Consider the following 15,201-nt stretch of genomic DNA (forward strand, 5'->3'; position numbering starts at 1 on the left):
GGCGCTGACGTCGGCCCAAGGTCCACGCCATCCTCACGTGGCAGAGCCCGTGAGTTACTCTTGAGGCCATTTACCGCCCTCTTGAGGAAGCACGGGAATTATCTCGTTCGGTTACGGCGATGACGACGCCAATGGACCGAGTCTCCGTCTGAAGGCGCCCTCGCCTCTTTGGATGCGGAGCTTATGGCCATTCTCACTGAGGCGGAGGCAGATATGGAGCTGGAGTGGACAGCGCCCAAGGAGCTGCCGTCGGAAAGGTGGCCTCGGCGCGGGCCGTAAAGCTGAAGCGCGGCAGAACGTCGCGAGCCAGAGCCTCCCTTCCGCCAGAGGCAGTTCAGGAAGTCGCTGAAAAAAAAAAAACAGCGCTCCTGATGTGCGTGTCAGGGAGGAAAGTCACATGGACGTGTTCGTCGGACCTGTGCGAAGAGGGCGTGTTCCCGCCCAGAGTTCGATGAGAATGTGTTGTTTCTGAAACCGCTGTGTTCTGTTTCAATAACAAGGTACATTAGATGTCTCAGCAAAGAGCTTCTCTCCCCAACATTATTAACGTTACCTGCCTCATAGGCGAAGCCTCTCCCCCGGGAGACGCATCGCAGAGCGGAAGCTCGGGGAAACCCGAGGAGATGGCTATCTATGTCCCCGTGCATGATGCCGCGGACGAGCTATACCATTTCATATAGCAGTCAATGCTTCCCCGGTGGCTGGCGCCCAGCCCCCGCCGCAGCATTCATTGCCCTGTGTCCTTCAGTGCGATGGCTATTCTGATTACTACACAGTGTGTATTCACAGTTGTTGCGCGATGCAACTGACGCTGTGTTACGTACTCACTACACACTGTTATGTGTAAGGATTTATCCCATTATATATTGCCCTGTGTCCTTCAGTGCAATGGCGATTCTGATTACTACACAGTGTGTATTCACAGTTGTTGCGCGGTGCAACTGACGCTGTGTTACGTACTCACTACACACTGTTATGTGTAAGGATTTATGCCATTATATATTGCCCTGTGTCCTTCAGTGCAATGGCTATTCTGATTACTACGCAGTACGTATTCACAGTTGTAGTGCGATGCAACTGACGCTGTACACACTGCACACTGATATGTGTAATGATTTATGCCTTATATATTGCCCTGTGTCATTCAGTGCAAATGGCTATTCTGATTACTACACAGTGTGTGTTCATAGTTGTCGTGCGATGCAACTGACGCTGTGTTTGTGCACACTACACACTGATATGTGTTATGATCTATGCCGTCATATTTTGCCCTATCCTTCAGTGCAAATGGCTATTCTGATCATTACGTATTCACAATTGTTGTACGATGCAACTGACGCTGTGTACACACAACGCACTGATATGTGTAACTATTACGCCGCTATATATTGCCCTGTATCCTTCAGTGCAACTGGCTACTCTTTTACTGTGTAGTCACAGTTGTTGCGCTATGCCACTGACGCTGTGTTATGTACATTGATATGTGCCTATGATTTATGCCGTTATATATTGCCCTGTATCCTCAGTGCAACCGGCTATTCCGATTAACTACGCATTCACAGTTGATGTCGCTATGCCGCTGACGCTGTGTTATGTACATTGATATGCGTCTATGATTTATGCAGTTATATATTGCCCTGTATCCTCAGTGCAACCGGCTATTCCGATTAACTACGCATTCACAGTCGATGTCGCTATGCCGCTGACGCTGTGTTATGTACATTGATATGCGTCTATGATTTATGCCGTTATATATTGCCCTGTATCCTCAGTGCAACCGGCTATTCCGATTAACTACGCATTCACAGTCGATGTCGCTATGCCACTGATGCTGTGTTATGTACATTGATATGTGCCTATGATTTATGCCGTTATATATTGCCCTGTATCCTCAGTGCAACCGGCTATTCTGATTAACTACGCATTCACAGTCGATGTCGCTATGCCGCTGACGCTGTGTTATGTACATTGATATGTGCCTATGATTTATGCCGTTATATATTGCCCTGTATCCTCAGTGCAACCGGCTATTCCGATTAACTACGCATTCACAGTCGATGTCGCTATGCCGCTGACGCTGTGTTATGTACATTGATATGTGCCTATGATTTATGCCGTTATATATTGCCCTGTATCCTCAGTGCAACCGGCTATTCCGATTAACTAAGCATTCACAGTCGATGTCGCTATGCCGCTGACGCTGTGTTATGTACATTGATATGTGCCTATGATTTATGGCGTTATATATTGCCCTGTATCCTCAGTGCAACCGGCTATTCTGATTAACTAAGCATTCACAGTCGATGTCGCTATGCCGCTGACGCTGTGTTATGTACATTGATATGTGCCTATGATTTATGGCGTTATATATTGCCCTGTATCCTCAGTGCAACCGGCTATGCCGATTAACTACGCATTCACAGTCGATGTCGCTATGCCACTGATGCTGTGTTATGTACATTGATATGCGTCTATGATTTATGCCGTTATATATTGCCCTGTATCCTCAGTGCAACCGGCTATTCCGATTAACTAAGCATTCACAGTCGATGTCGCTATGCCGCTGACGCTGTGTTATGTACATTGATATGTGCCTATGATTTATGGCGTTATATATTGCCCTGTATCCTCAGTGCAACCGGCTATTCCGATTAACTAAGCATTCACAGTCGATGTCGCTATGCCGCTGACGCTGTGTTATGTACATTGATATGTGCCTATGATTTATGGCGTTATATATTGCCCTGTATCCTCAGTGCAACCGGCTATGCCGATTAACTACGCATTCACAGTCGATGTCGCTATGCCACTGACGCTGTGTTATGTACATTGATATGTGCCTATGATTTATGCCGTTAAATATTGCCCTGTATCCTCAGTGCAACCGGCTATTCCGATTAACTACGCATTCACAGTCGATGTCGCTATGCCACTGACGCTATGTTATGTACATTGATATGCGTCTATGATTTATGCCGTTATATATTGCCCTGTATCCTCAGTGCAACCGGCTATTCTGATTAACTACGCATTCACAGTCGATGTCGCTATGCCACTGACGCTGTGTTATGTACATTGATATACGTCTATGATTTATGCCGTTATATATTGCCCTGTATCCTCAGTGCAACCGGCTATTCTGATTAACTACGCATTCACAGTCGATGTCGCTATGCCGCTGACGCTGTGTTATGTACATTGATATGTGCCTATGATTTATGCCGTTATATATTGCCCTGTATCCTCAGTGCAACCGGCTATTCTGATTAACTACGCATTCACAGTCGATGTCGCTATGCCACTGACGCTGTGTTATGTACTGTTACGATTCTTCTTAAAGATCGCAACAAAAGATCGCAAACGCCACACAATCGCTGCGTAAACCATAAGATTTATTTACATAAAGTAATTAACATGTGGTGTCAAGGGATCAGTATAAATGTTAGTTAGTGTGTCAGCATGTATTTGTACGTGGCAAGCTCAAGTGATGTCAGTTCAACCAAACATAACCAAAACATAATCAAAAAGTCCAAATCAGAAGATCGTCAGCAGGGGAAGTACATCACATCAGCTCTCCGAAGCGATTGTGCTCTCCCGTGACCCATATGTCCTGTGAGCTCTCTGGAAGTTCCCAGAGCTGCAACATCACCCGCGAGCCATCGAACTCCCGTCTCTGTTTGACCCAGTGTATTTTAAAACACCATAATCTGGTTCAGGTGTAAAGCCACGCCTCCCGGCAATCAGCCTATAACTCAGGGACAAAACACACGAGCACTCACTGCACAAACACTCATTGAACCGTCACACACCCCCCTTTAAAAGATCCGATATCTTATGAGGATCCTCAGAACTTCTCAAAAAAAAAATCTGAAAAATAAAATAAACAAATCATACTTTCCTTTCAAAACATTCTTTATGAAGTCCGATTCCCGTGTTACCAGTGTTTTCCCACAGTCACCTCTAATCTCCTAGATTACTCAATTTATTTCCAGCAATCTGGATCCTGAAAGCATATTAAGGCAACAAACAGAGCGCACAGAAAAATAGTAACAACTGTTAAAACACCTACAGTACACCATTCAGTCTACTCCGGAACACGAGATAACGCATCTGCCACTACGTTATCAGTTCCCTTGATGTGTTTTACAGTTAAACTGTAAGGCTGCAAAAAAAGAATCCAGCGCATTAACCGTTGACTCGGAGACTGTAAAGAGTGTAAAAACGTTAAAGGGTTATGATCAGAAAAAACCTCCACAGGTAATCCGCCCCCCACGTACACATCAAAATGCTGAAGAGCCCAAATTAAGGATAATGCCTCCTTCTCTATTACAGAATAGTTCCTTTGGTAAGTATTAAACTTACGAGAAAAAAAACTTACAGGATGGTCAAGTCCACTCTCACCAGTCTGTAATAGGACGGCTCCAGCACCAATCTGGCTGGCATCTACTTGTATCTTAAATGGCTTATCCAGCCTAGGGGCAGCTAAAACAGGAGCAACAGTTAACAACATTTTAACATGTTCAAACGCCTTCTGACAATTTGTACTCCAAACAAAATTGACAGCACCCTTAAGGAGATCAGTTAACGGAGAAACAACAGTTGAAAAATTTTGGCAAAAACCCCGGTAATACCCAACCATCCCTAAAAAACGCATCAACTCCTTCTTTGTTGATGGAGGAGGAAATTGTTGAATAGCCGCCACTTTAGCTTGAACAGGACGCACCTCACCCTGTCCAACTTCTTTTCCCAAATATCTGACAGTACCCTTTGCAAACTCACATTTTGCCAAGTTAACTGTCAGACATGACTCAGCTAAACGCAGCAGAAGCGCACGGAGATGTACCAAATGTTGTTCCCATGTATCACTGAACACAATAACATCATCCAAATATACCGCACAACCCTCCAGGCCGAAGACCACTTTATTCATCAATCTCTGGAAGGTTGCGGGTGCATTTCTCAAACCGAAACTCATAACAGAGTAAGAATATAACCCTGATGGTGTAATGAATGAAGTTATCTCTTGAGCTCTGGGAGTTAAAGGCACTTGCCAATATCCCTTTAGAAGGTCTAATTTGCTTACGAACTTCGCAGACCCCACCTGATCCACACAATCCTCCATTCGAGGAAGTGGAAAAGCGTCAGGTTTAGTAATAGCGTTTAATTTGCGGTAATCAGTGCAAAATCTATAAGTAGAATCTGGCTTTTTTACCAACAAGCATGGTGAAGCCCAACTGGAGCATGAAGGAACAGCAATCTCATTATCAAGCATATTCTGAACCTCTGACTCCAACACATTCCGCTTGTTGATAGGAACCCTATAAAAACGCTGACGGATAGGTCTCGCGTCTCCCACATCCACATCATGCTGGATCAAATGCGTACGGGTGGGCACATCTGCAAACAAACTAGGAAAATCAAACAACAACTCTATCAATTCTGATTTTTTTAACTCTGACAAATGTGCCAACAATGCATCTAGACTCTGAAGGGTCTCTGAATTCTTTAACCTTGGAAGCAAAACACAGTCTCCAGGAACAATCACATCCTCCCCTCCCTCTACAGAAAAAGGTTGAGAAGTATCCAGAGGGACAGCAGCAACAGTAACAGCTGGCCTAACCAGTTGAGTGTCAGATTTACGAGAATGATAAGGCTTAAGTAAATTCACGTGAAAACACTGTTTAGCCTTACGCCGATTTGGAGTTGCAATTTGATAATTTTGGTCAGTCATTTTTTTAAGAACAGTATACGGACCAGTAAATCGTGCGCAAAACGGAGATCCAGACGAAGGTAACAAAACCAACACCTGATCACCCGGCATAAAAACACGGCATTCGATATGTTTGTCAAAGTGTTTCTTCATCTTATCTTGTGCTCCGACAAGATTTTTCTGAGCACTCATTCCAGCTAAAAATAAACGTCTACGGAAACCATCTACATATTCCAACAAATTCTGAGGAGGATCCTTTTCAACCAATCCTTCCCTCCAAACAGAAAGAGGACCCCGTACACTGTGACCAAATACAAGATCATTCGGGCTAAAACCCAAACTCTCCTGTTGTACCTCTCTAGCTGCAAGTAATAACCAGGGTAAACCCTCCTCCCAGTCACGATTCAACTCCACACAGTAAGCACGTAGTAACGATTTCAATGTTTGGTGAAACCGTTCCAGCGCACCTTGACTTTGGGCGTGATATGGGCTTGATTGATTGTGCTTGACCTTAATCACTCTCAAAATCTCAGCAAACATACGTGAAGTAAAATTAGACCCTTTATCGCTCTGAATAATCTTCGGTATCCCAAAAATAGAGATGAATTGGGTTAACGCTTTAACAACTGCTTTAGTTGTAATTCTTCTAATCGGATACGCTGCCGGGTATCTAGTTGTTTGGCACATCACAGTCAGCAAATATACATTACCTGATTTAGATTTAGGTAATGGACCCACGCAGTCAATTATTAGGTGCTCAAAGGGTTTACTTGTGACCACAATAGGACACAAAGGCACCGGTCTCAAAGACTGATTCGGTTTCCCTGTTAACTGACAGGTATGACATGTTTTAATAAAGGCCGAAATATCTTTTTTCAGACCCGGCCAATAAAACTGTCTCAAAACTCTGTTGTACGTTTTATTTACTCCGAAATGACCAGCAACTTCACCATGTGAAACTCGCATTACCACCTCTCGAAATTGCTTTGGCACCACTACTTGAATTACAGATTCCTCAATCAAACCCTTCGCACAGGGAATAAATTTCCTCAAGAGTAGCTCATCTTGGATAAAATATCCACTGGCAGCACTTCTTACCTCCTGCGATGGAATAACATTCTCAAACAGTTGTTGTAACCCAGGATCGTTCTGTTGTGCAGTCATCAGCTCCCTATGAGTAATAGGAAAAAGAGTAGACAAACCCGGCACAACACAATTAAACAATTCTTTCTCTTCACAAGATGCCTCACGACTCCTCGAACGAGTTACTGCACACGTTACAAATACCTCAGGGAATTCTTGCTTTAGCACATCAGACTCTTCCATCAACGGAGTGGGCACTACCACAGGTGGTGGAATTACCTCTCGCCATACCCTATCTCCAGCTAAATTATTCCCCAATATTACCATGACACCATCCACTGGCAAGGATGGACGGACTCCCAATGTTACTTCTCCACAGACCAACTCTGAAGTCAAGTTCATCCTGTGCAAAGGGACAGAAAGAGTCTGTAATCCAATTCCCCTGATTAAAACGTTCCTCCCTTCACTAGATACATCAGAAAAAGGCAGGACCGATTCAAGAATAAAGGATTCTGAAGCTCCGGTATCTCTCAAAATCTTAACTGGAACTTTTTTATCTGAATTAATCAAAGAAACAAACCCCTTGTCATGATTCTGCCATCTTGTCTTTGATTTCACTGGTCTTGTGGCAGGATCATGGCAGACCCATGTTTTATGTACAAGCGCATGGTCTGTTATTTGGACCATGTGCTTGTGTTGTCTCGTCTCGTTACCCCGCCCCCTTGTTATCCTCGTCTTGTGATTATTGTCTAGTCAGTTTCACCTGTCCTCGTCATTAGTGTTCCCTATTTAATCCTCTTGTATCTGCTGTCTTTTGTCGGTTCATTCTAGTTAGTCTCATAGTCCTGTCTTGTTTTGCCCCCTCGTGGGCTTTGTTTTTCCTGTTTTTGTATCAATAAATCCTGTGTTCATTGCATCTGCTGTCTGCGCCTGGGTTCACCTTCCTCCACATAACACCCCTCCGTGATGAATGGTGCAAACTGTTTTGTACCATCACTCTTTGACTCAGACACTGCGTTCCCTACTCCCATAGAAGCACCACTCGCAAAATCATTAATTCCTGTAGTCTCCGTCAGCAATACAGGACTAACATTTGCATTCGTCTTACTCTTTGGACTAAATTTCAACTTTGAGGCCAAAATAGGACACTTATTTTTCCAATGACCAACATTGAAACAATAATTGTATACCAAGTCTCGGTCACTCCTCCCACGATTTCTCTTCTCAAAATTTGAAATATAAGATTGTTCAAATCTCTTTGATGCCGTTCCATTTTCACTAAAGTTACCATACTGACGCCCTGGTCGACCCTCTTGGTACACGTTCTTATGTGTCAATATGTAATCATCTGCCAAGACTGCAGCTTCACTCACGTCATTTGGCTTATTTTCGTTTATATATGTAGCAATATAGTCAGGAACAATGTTCTTAAATTGTTCTAAAATAACCAAGTTACGCAACTTCTCGAAATTATCAACATCGGAAGCACTGCACCAATGATCAAAATGTGAAACAAGTTCTCTTACCACCTCAGAATGTGTTTGCCGTTCACCTTTTCTCCAACCTCTAAAACGCTGGCGGTATGCCTCAGGAACTAACTCATACGCTTTTAGAATAGTCACTTTTACCTTATCATAGTTCCTTCTGTCCTCCATCGTAAGCGCTGCGTATGCCTCTTGTGCTTTGCCTGTAATGACAGTTTGAAGCATAATAACTCGGACTGCACTTGGCCATTTGCCTTCTTCCGCTACAGTCTCAAATAAAGAGAAAAAAACATCAGGGTCATGTTCGTTAAATTTAGGGAGCAGTCTTAAATTACCAGCAAAGTCAAAACTGCCAGACAAATGTAACCTTTCACCACCCTCTGATGGTAATAGACCATCCTTTATTAATTGCAAACGTTCCGCCTGCAGCTCAAACTCCCGTTCTGATTGTTCAAGCTCTATTCTCTTCTGTGCCAATTCAATTTCACGTTGTTTGAGTAAATTATCTGTTCTTAATTTTTCCATCTCCAACTCATACCGTTTAGTTTCCAGGGCCAAATCTCTATCGTGAGTCTGTTGCATTTGCAAAATCTCTTTCTTCTGTTCGAAAGACAACCCTGAAAATATATCTAACGGAGTTTTCTTTTCAATATCATGTTTTTTCTTTGCGGGAATAATCAGAAGATTATTTTTGATTAAACAATCTCTCACAATAGAACGAAGTTCGTTCTTCTTTATCTTTTTATCCACATCACCAATTTTAAAATGCTCTACAAGTTCCCACAATTGTTGCTTCACGAACGAATTTAACACGTCCTCTGACGGAGCTTTAACAAATTCTTCAACGGATGTCATTTTAACTCTTAAACTCGTAGATTTAACCTACACTCTCAACTTAAAGTAAGTGCATCTACAATTCCAATAAGGCACAAATACAACACTCATTCACCGTCTCCCCTACTACCCTGCCTATCAACCCACTAAACTGCATTTATGCCTAATCTTCATGCAGCTTTCAAGAGCAAAGCGACATTAAACACCAGATACCGATGGTTCCGAACTGAGCAGTACAGCCCAACCCGTAGCCACGGCGGTGTGCTTCACCCAAAAGCCTACACAAAAATAAAAAAGGCAAAATAACAAATCAACGCAAAGCGTTGCTAATACCTACTAGGGGAAAAATGAATGAGGTTTCATCTGTACCCCAATAAAAATGCACTTACCTTCAAATGACGACTACCTTTAACTCACAAAACAAATAAACATTTATCTCAAAAAATAATACGAATAATCAAGGATTAACTTTTCCAAATTATCAATCAACCGAGCACCTAATCAACCAAATGAGCTAAACAATATCTAATCGAACGAACTCTCATTTGTTATCAAATTACTCTTTTGGACGAGCCCCCATTTGTTACGATTCTTCTTAAAGATCGCAACAAAAGATCGCAAACGCCACACAATCGCTGCGTAAACCATAAGATTTATTTACATAAAGTAATTAACATGTGGTGTCAAGGGATCAGTATAAATGTTAGTTAGTGTGTCAGCATGTATTTGTACGTGGCAAGCTCAAGTGATGTCAGTTCAACCAAACATAACCAAAACATAATCAAAAAGTCCAAATCAGAAGATCGTCAGCAGGGGAAGTACATCACATCAGCTCTCCGAAGCGATTGTGCTCTCCCGTGACCCATATGTCCTGTGAGCTCTCTGGAAGTTCCCAGAGCTGCAACATCACCCGCGAGCCATCGAACTCCCGTCTCTGTTTGACCCAGTGTCTTTTAAAACACCATAATCTGGTTCAGGTGTAAAGCCACGCCTCCCGGCAATCAGCCTATAACTCAGGGACAAAACACACGAGCACTCACTGCACAAACACTCATTGAACCGTCACAGTACATTGATATGTGCCTATGATTTATGCCGTTATATATTGCCCTGTATCCTCAGTGCAACCGGCTATTCCGATTAACTACGCATTCACAGTCGATGTCGCTATGCCGCTGACGCTGTGTTATGTACATTGATATGTGCCTATGATTTATGCCGTTATATATTGCCCTGTATCCTCAGTGCAACCGGCTATTCTGATTAACTACGTATTTACAGTCGATGTCGCTATGCCACTGACGCTGTGTTTTTTGTACACAAAAATGTAACTGCTTGTGCATAGTCTCAGTCGTCGCTACGGCGACTTGCGTTGCATCTGTGAAGATATTGAAGCGTTATGCTGCCCTTCAATGTAATGGACCATTGTGTACGCATATTCATGCAGTTTCGGTTGCTTCAGCGACTTGAGCTGCTTTATACACGCAGATGTTTAAAATGTGCACTGATGTGTTATGCTGTTCGGTTGCCCTCTATCATTCAGTGCAACAACCAGCTATCCTATCTAACTGCATATTCAGTTTGTCGCTACAGCGACTACACTGCACTTATGTACGTATAAGGACGTGTGTTGCTATTTTGTTGCTCTGTTTCTTTCAGTGCAAAACTAGCTATCTTAATCTACCGTGCATACTCACAGTTTCTGGATGTATGTACGTACACGGATGTGCAATTTACCATGTGTTATGCTGTAATGCTGCCCCGTTTCCGTGCAGCTAGCCATCCTGATCGAACTGTACATCTCAGTTTCTGTCTCTACGCAGTTCTGTCGCTACGGCGACTTATGCTGCGTTATGTACATGCATGGATGCGCTACAGCGACCGATGCTGTTACGTACATGTGCTATGCTGTTATGTTGCCCCGTTTCCTTCAGTGCAACTGGCTATTCTGTGCTAACTCGTCTACTCACAGTTGTAGCTACGGCTATGTGTTTGTTGTTTACTGAGGTGCTATGCTATTATGGGGCTATTATCTACTGCGTATATTCATCAGAGCCCAGGTGGTTGCAATTCCAGCATTTTGCCCGGATGAGGTCAGTGTTTCAGAGTCTCAGAAGTACGCTTTGTGCCCCATGCGTGCCCTGCGTGCTTATGTGAACAGAACTAGCCAGTTTCGAACTTCAGAGCAGCTCTTCGTCTGCTACGCGGGTGCTAAGAGGCAGCTTGTTGTCGAAACGGAGGCTATCTCACTGGATAGTGGAGGCTGTGCACTGGCTGGCTTATGCTTTCCGGGAAGCCGTTTCCCTATAGGGGTGCACGCCCACTCCACTAGGAGTTTGGCGTCATCATGGGCGTGGGCGAAAGGCATGTCTATTCAAGACATTTGTTTCGCAGCAGGTTGGTCGTCTCGTAATACCTTCACGAGATTCTATAACTTGGATATCCCTTCATTCGCACCACGTCTGTCAGTGCAGGGAGAGAAAGCTGAGCTGTCGTTGGACTAGGCTAGACTGCCCCGATGGCGCGCGCTCTAGCCACGGTTCGACTAGTCGTCAGACAGTGCGAGTTATTATTAGCATAGCTATCATGTTCACTATATTGTGCCCTTTGTTATGCCCGTATTCATAGCCGGCAGTATTTTCCTAAGCACCAATCACTTTGCTGCAATCTCCCTCCATTCAGTTCAGCGTGCTTAGCTTGATGGGAGGGGCCTTCGTTGGTGCAGATGCCCAGTTGGCTCTGTGCCAATAGATGTTTCAACCAGGTCCAGTGTCTGTTCCTGAGAGCTGGGCGGGGTTTCTCCCACGCGGCGGGGGTTTTATTGTTCCCCATACGTAATGTCGAGAGACCGACTCGATAAGGGAACGTCTCTGGTTACTCACGTAACCGTAGTTCCCTGAGAGGAGGGAACGAGACATTACGTAACCTGCCGTGTGGGAGGGACTCTCAGTCTCCTTACTCTCGTTCAGCTAAGATTCTGAGGTTTTTGGCGCCCGCCGTCACCTATATTGAGGAGTGTCAGCCAATCAGGTGATGGCGGGACCGCCATTGGCTATTTGCAAGCAAAAGAGTTATTGTATCAGACTTCATGATTCGAGGAAAATGGATTTCCCCATACGTAATGTCTCGTTCCCTCCTCTCAGGGAACTACGGTTACGTGAGTAACCAGAGACGTTTCATCCGCTGAAGCCGCCATGTTCTTTAGACTGAACTGTCGCGCTTCTCGTTGCGTCACACCTCAACCCGCCTCAAAGCCAACGCTGATTGGACGTTCGTTTGGTGAACTGCTCCCAAATTTTCTTTAACGGAAAGTATCCAGACTGATCTGCGAGTGAAACCTTGAAAGCTCGCGAGATCAGGATGGTCTCACGAGGCTAGTTTGTATACGGATACTGTATGAACGAGATCGTTATAAATATCCGGATAAGTTACGGCTGGCAAAGTGGCAATAAGGACGGATCTTTACTTAAGCTTCATTGGTGTGGACCCACATCAAATAATAGCATTATCTTCTCTTGATACCGACGAGATGAAGCCAGGCTACTGCTCCCCTCAACTCAAATCTGCGCGCGGTTAGGGGCAGCAGGACAGATGTCATGTCAACTATATGATATCTATGAACAATGGGTGCTTCTCATTTCTTATTTGTGCATCCTCGTTTCCTTTCCTCGCTTCCTTTCCTAGCGTCTCAGCTCCACCCCCTGTAGGACACGAGGGAAGGCTGCAAGGAAAAAAACGAGGACGGAGGAATCGAATGAACGCTTTTTTTATACATTGGAATACTTGATCACTCGAGCGTCACTTCACTGCGTCATCAGCTGCGCTCAAAGGATTTGCCCTTATGTTGTTAAGGTTTGTTTATTTAAGAAATTCATAATAAATAATAATAAAGCAAGATACCTTGTTGAAATATGTGAGTTGTGTGGTTTATGTAAACTACAAAAGTAAAGTATAAATTCAAATGATTGTGACAGATGTGAAGGGGGAGGAGAATTGATACGCGCGTCATGTTTAGTCGATAAAACTCTTCCGCAAAGGGTACACCTGTGCATAGACATCATATAGGTAGACGCCCTATCGACCGCTACTGCCTATTGGCACGGACGAGAATTGGAGCCGCCATCTTAAACCGGTCATCCGCTCCGCTCAGTGTAATATGAATGGCAGGTGAAATGAGCTGTCAGCGCATTAAATTAATCATATCTCACTGAATACTGAACTGATTTTCACGCGTTTTTTTTGCTGCAAAGGTCATTCATGTAGCTATGATACAGGACACATGGTTCGGTGTATTTTAATATCCATAGTAGGCTTAACAGTAATATAATATTCTGATATAAGATATAAAGTGACCAGACACAATATGTGTGATGAAGGATATAATGTATTTTATAAATCACACACTATAAATATAATAAAGAAGCAGAAACAGATAGTTGCAGTAAAGTAAGATATTTTAATAAGTTGAAGAAACAATTTATGATTTGTGACACGCACATACACACGAACAGACACACAAACAAACACGAACAGACACACACACACACAGAAACACACACACTTTCACACACATAACGCAGCCACCGAATCTACCGAACGCAGCCACCTGTAATAAAAATGAGAAGAAGCTTTTCAACGTGTTTGCATCAGTAATTTCTAAAAATTAAATTCGGACAACATTAAGCCTATACCTTTTTTATTGTATGTGGATGTGGGAGGGGAAAATGTCGAGACTAAAGCCCTATTCGGATTAACTTTACAAGGGTAGATGGAGTAAGTTAATAATGTAATTTTACCACAGGACTTCTGTAATATCAATAGCCAAATCGCATGTGATAAGATATAGGTTATCAATAACACTAAAGTTGGAGGGGTAACTCAATTTGCGCAACGCTGTAATGCTTGTATTTACATTGCTTCCTGATATCATGATGTGCGTGTAACTGGTCTCCTGTTACATGCGCAAACACAAATAACATACAACAGGGTAGTTGAATGCTAATCTGATAACCTAGAAGCTCTTGTAATTACTACTTTAACAGTTACCCCACCTCTCCATGCCGGGTGAACACCGGCTGATGCAGTAAACAGCATTTCACAACGATTTCAGTACAGTAATAGCAAATATCCTTGCTCCTTATTGATTATCTGGTAATATTCTATTCACAAAATACAACCAATACGGTAATGTTAAGACTTACTTGTGAAAAGCCCTATTTTCGATGGTCCGACGATTAGAACAGGAAAATGCTCCACAATGCTTTGGCATCTTATCTGCTGCCACGCAACGAAACTAGGAATACGACCGGTTCAAGATGGCGGCCGGATTTCTCGGTTTCCAGCGGCCAATAGGGCATCTAGTCTCTATATGATATCTATGCACCTGTGTGTATCCTCGCTCATAGCTCCTCTGGAAGCCTCCTCACTCCTCGATCCTCGCCTCCTCGCGGTGCAATTAGAGAATTGAGATTTCCTTCAAGATGGCTGAGCTCGATCGGTTTCTGGGTCATAGGATGGAGGACGGAGGAGCGAGGAGACGAGGAGGGATATTGAGAAGCACCCACTATGGCCGCGGTTAGCTTCTTCCGGTGTTTGCGAATAAGGTCTATCTGTTGATAATAATCATATCAACAGATACAAAGCTAGAAAGGGAGGAACACAAAAACTGTCAAAAAATCAATGGTTTCTGAATCTTGCCAAAGGCAGACTGCCAGACAACTAGCCAGCCACTGGCAGGTCACGTGACATGCCAGGCTCAGACTGGCAGCTGCCAGCCAGCTGAAGATTGAACCCCCACTCCTGAGGCGAGTGTAACCATAGGTGTAAACACTATGTTGAACACAAGATGGTGCTAAAATCATAATGCTTATCACATCTAAACAAAAATAAAGCAGTAGGCCAATTATTCGACTAAAAAACTTCTTTATTTCTTCTGAATAATTAAATCCCGTTACATAGGAAAATGTTTATCCTCGTTACATAGGCCAAAAGTGTTTAAAAAGTGTTACAGTTTTTTAGATCTAAATTACCTACATTACATTACATTGGGTCATGACTCGTGTTCCACACGTAGTAAAGCCATTTAATCAA

The sequence above is a fragment of the Rhinichthys klamathensis genome, unplaced genomic scaffold, assembly GCF_029890125.1.
Source record: "Rhinichthys klamathensis goyatoka isolate OS25496 unplaced genomic scaffold, OSU_Roscu_1.1 h1tg000363l_1, whole genome shotgun sequence".
Taxonomy (NCBI): domain Eukaryota; kingdom Metazoa; phylum Chordata; class Actinopteri; order Cypriniformes; family Leuciscidae; genus Rhinichthys; species Rhinichthys klamathensis.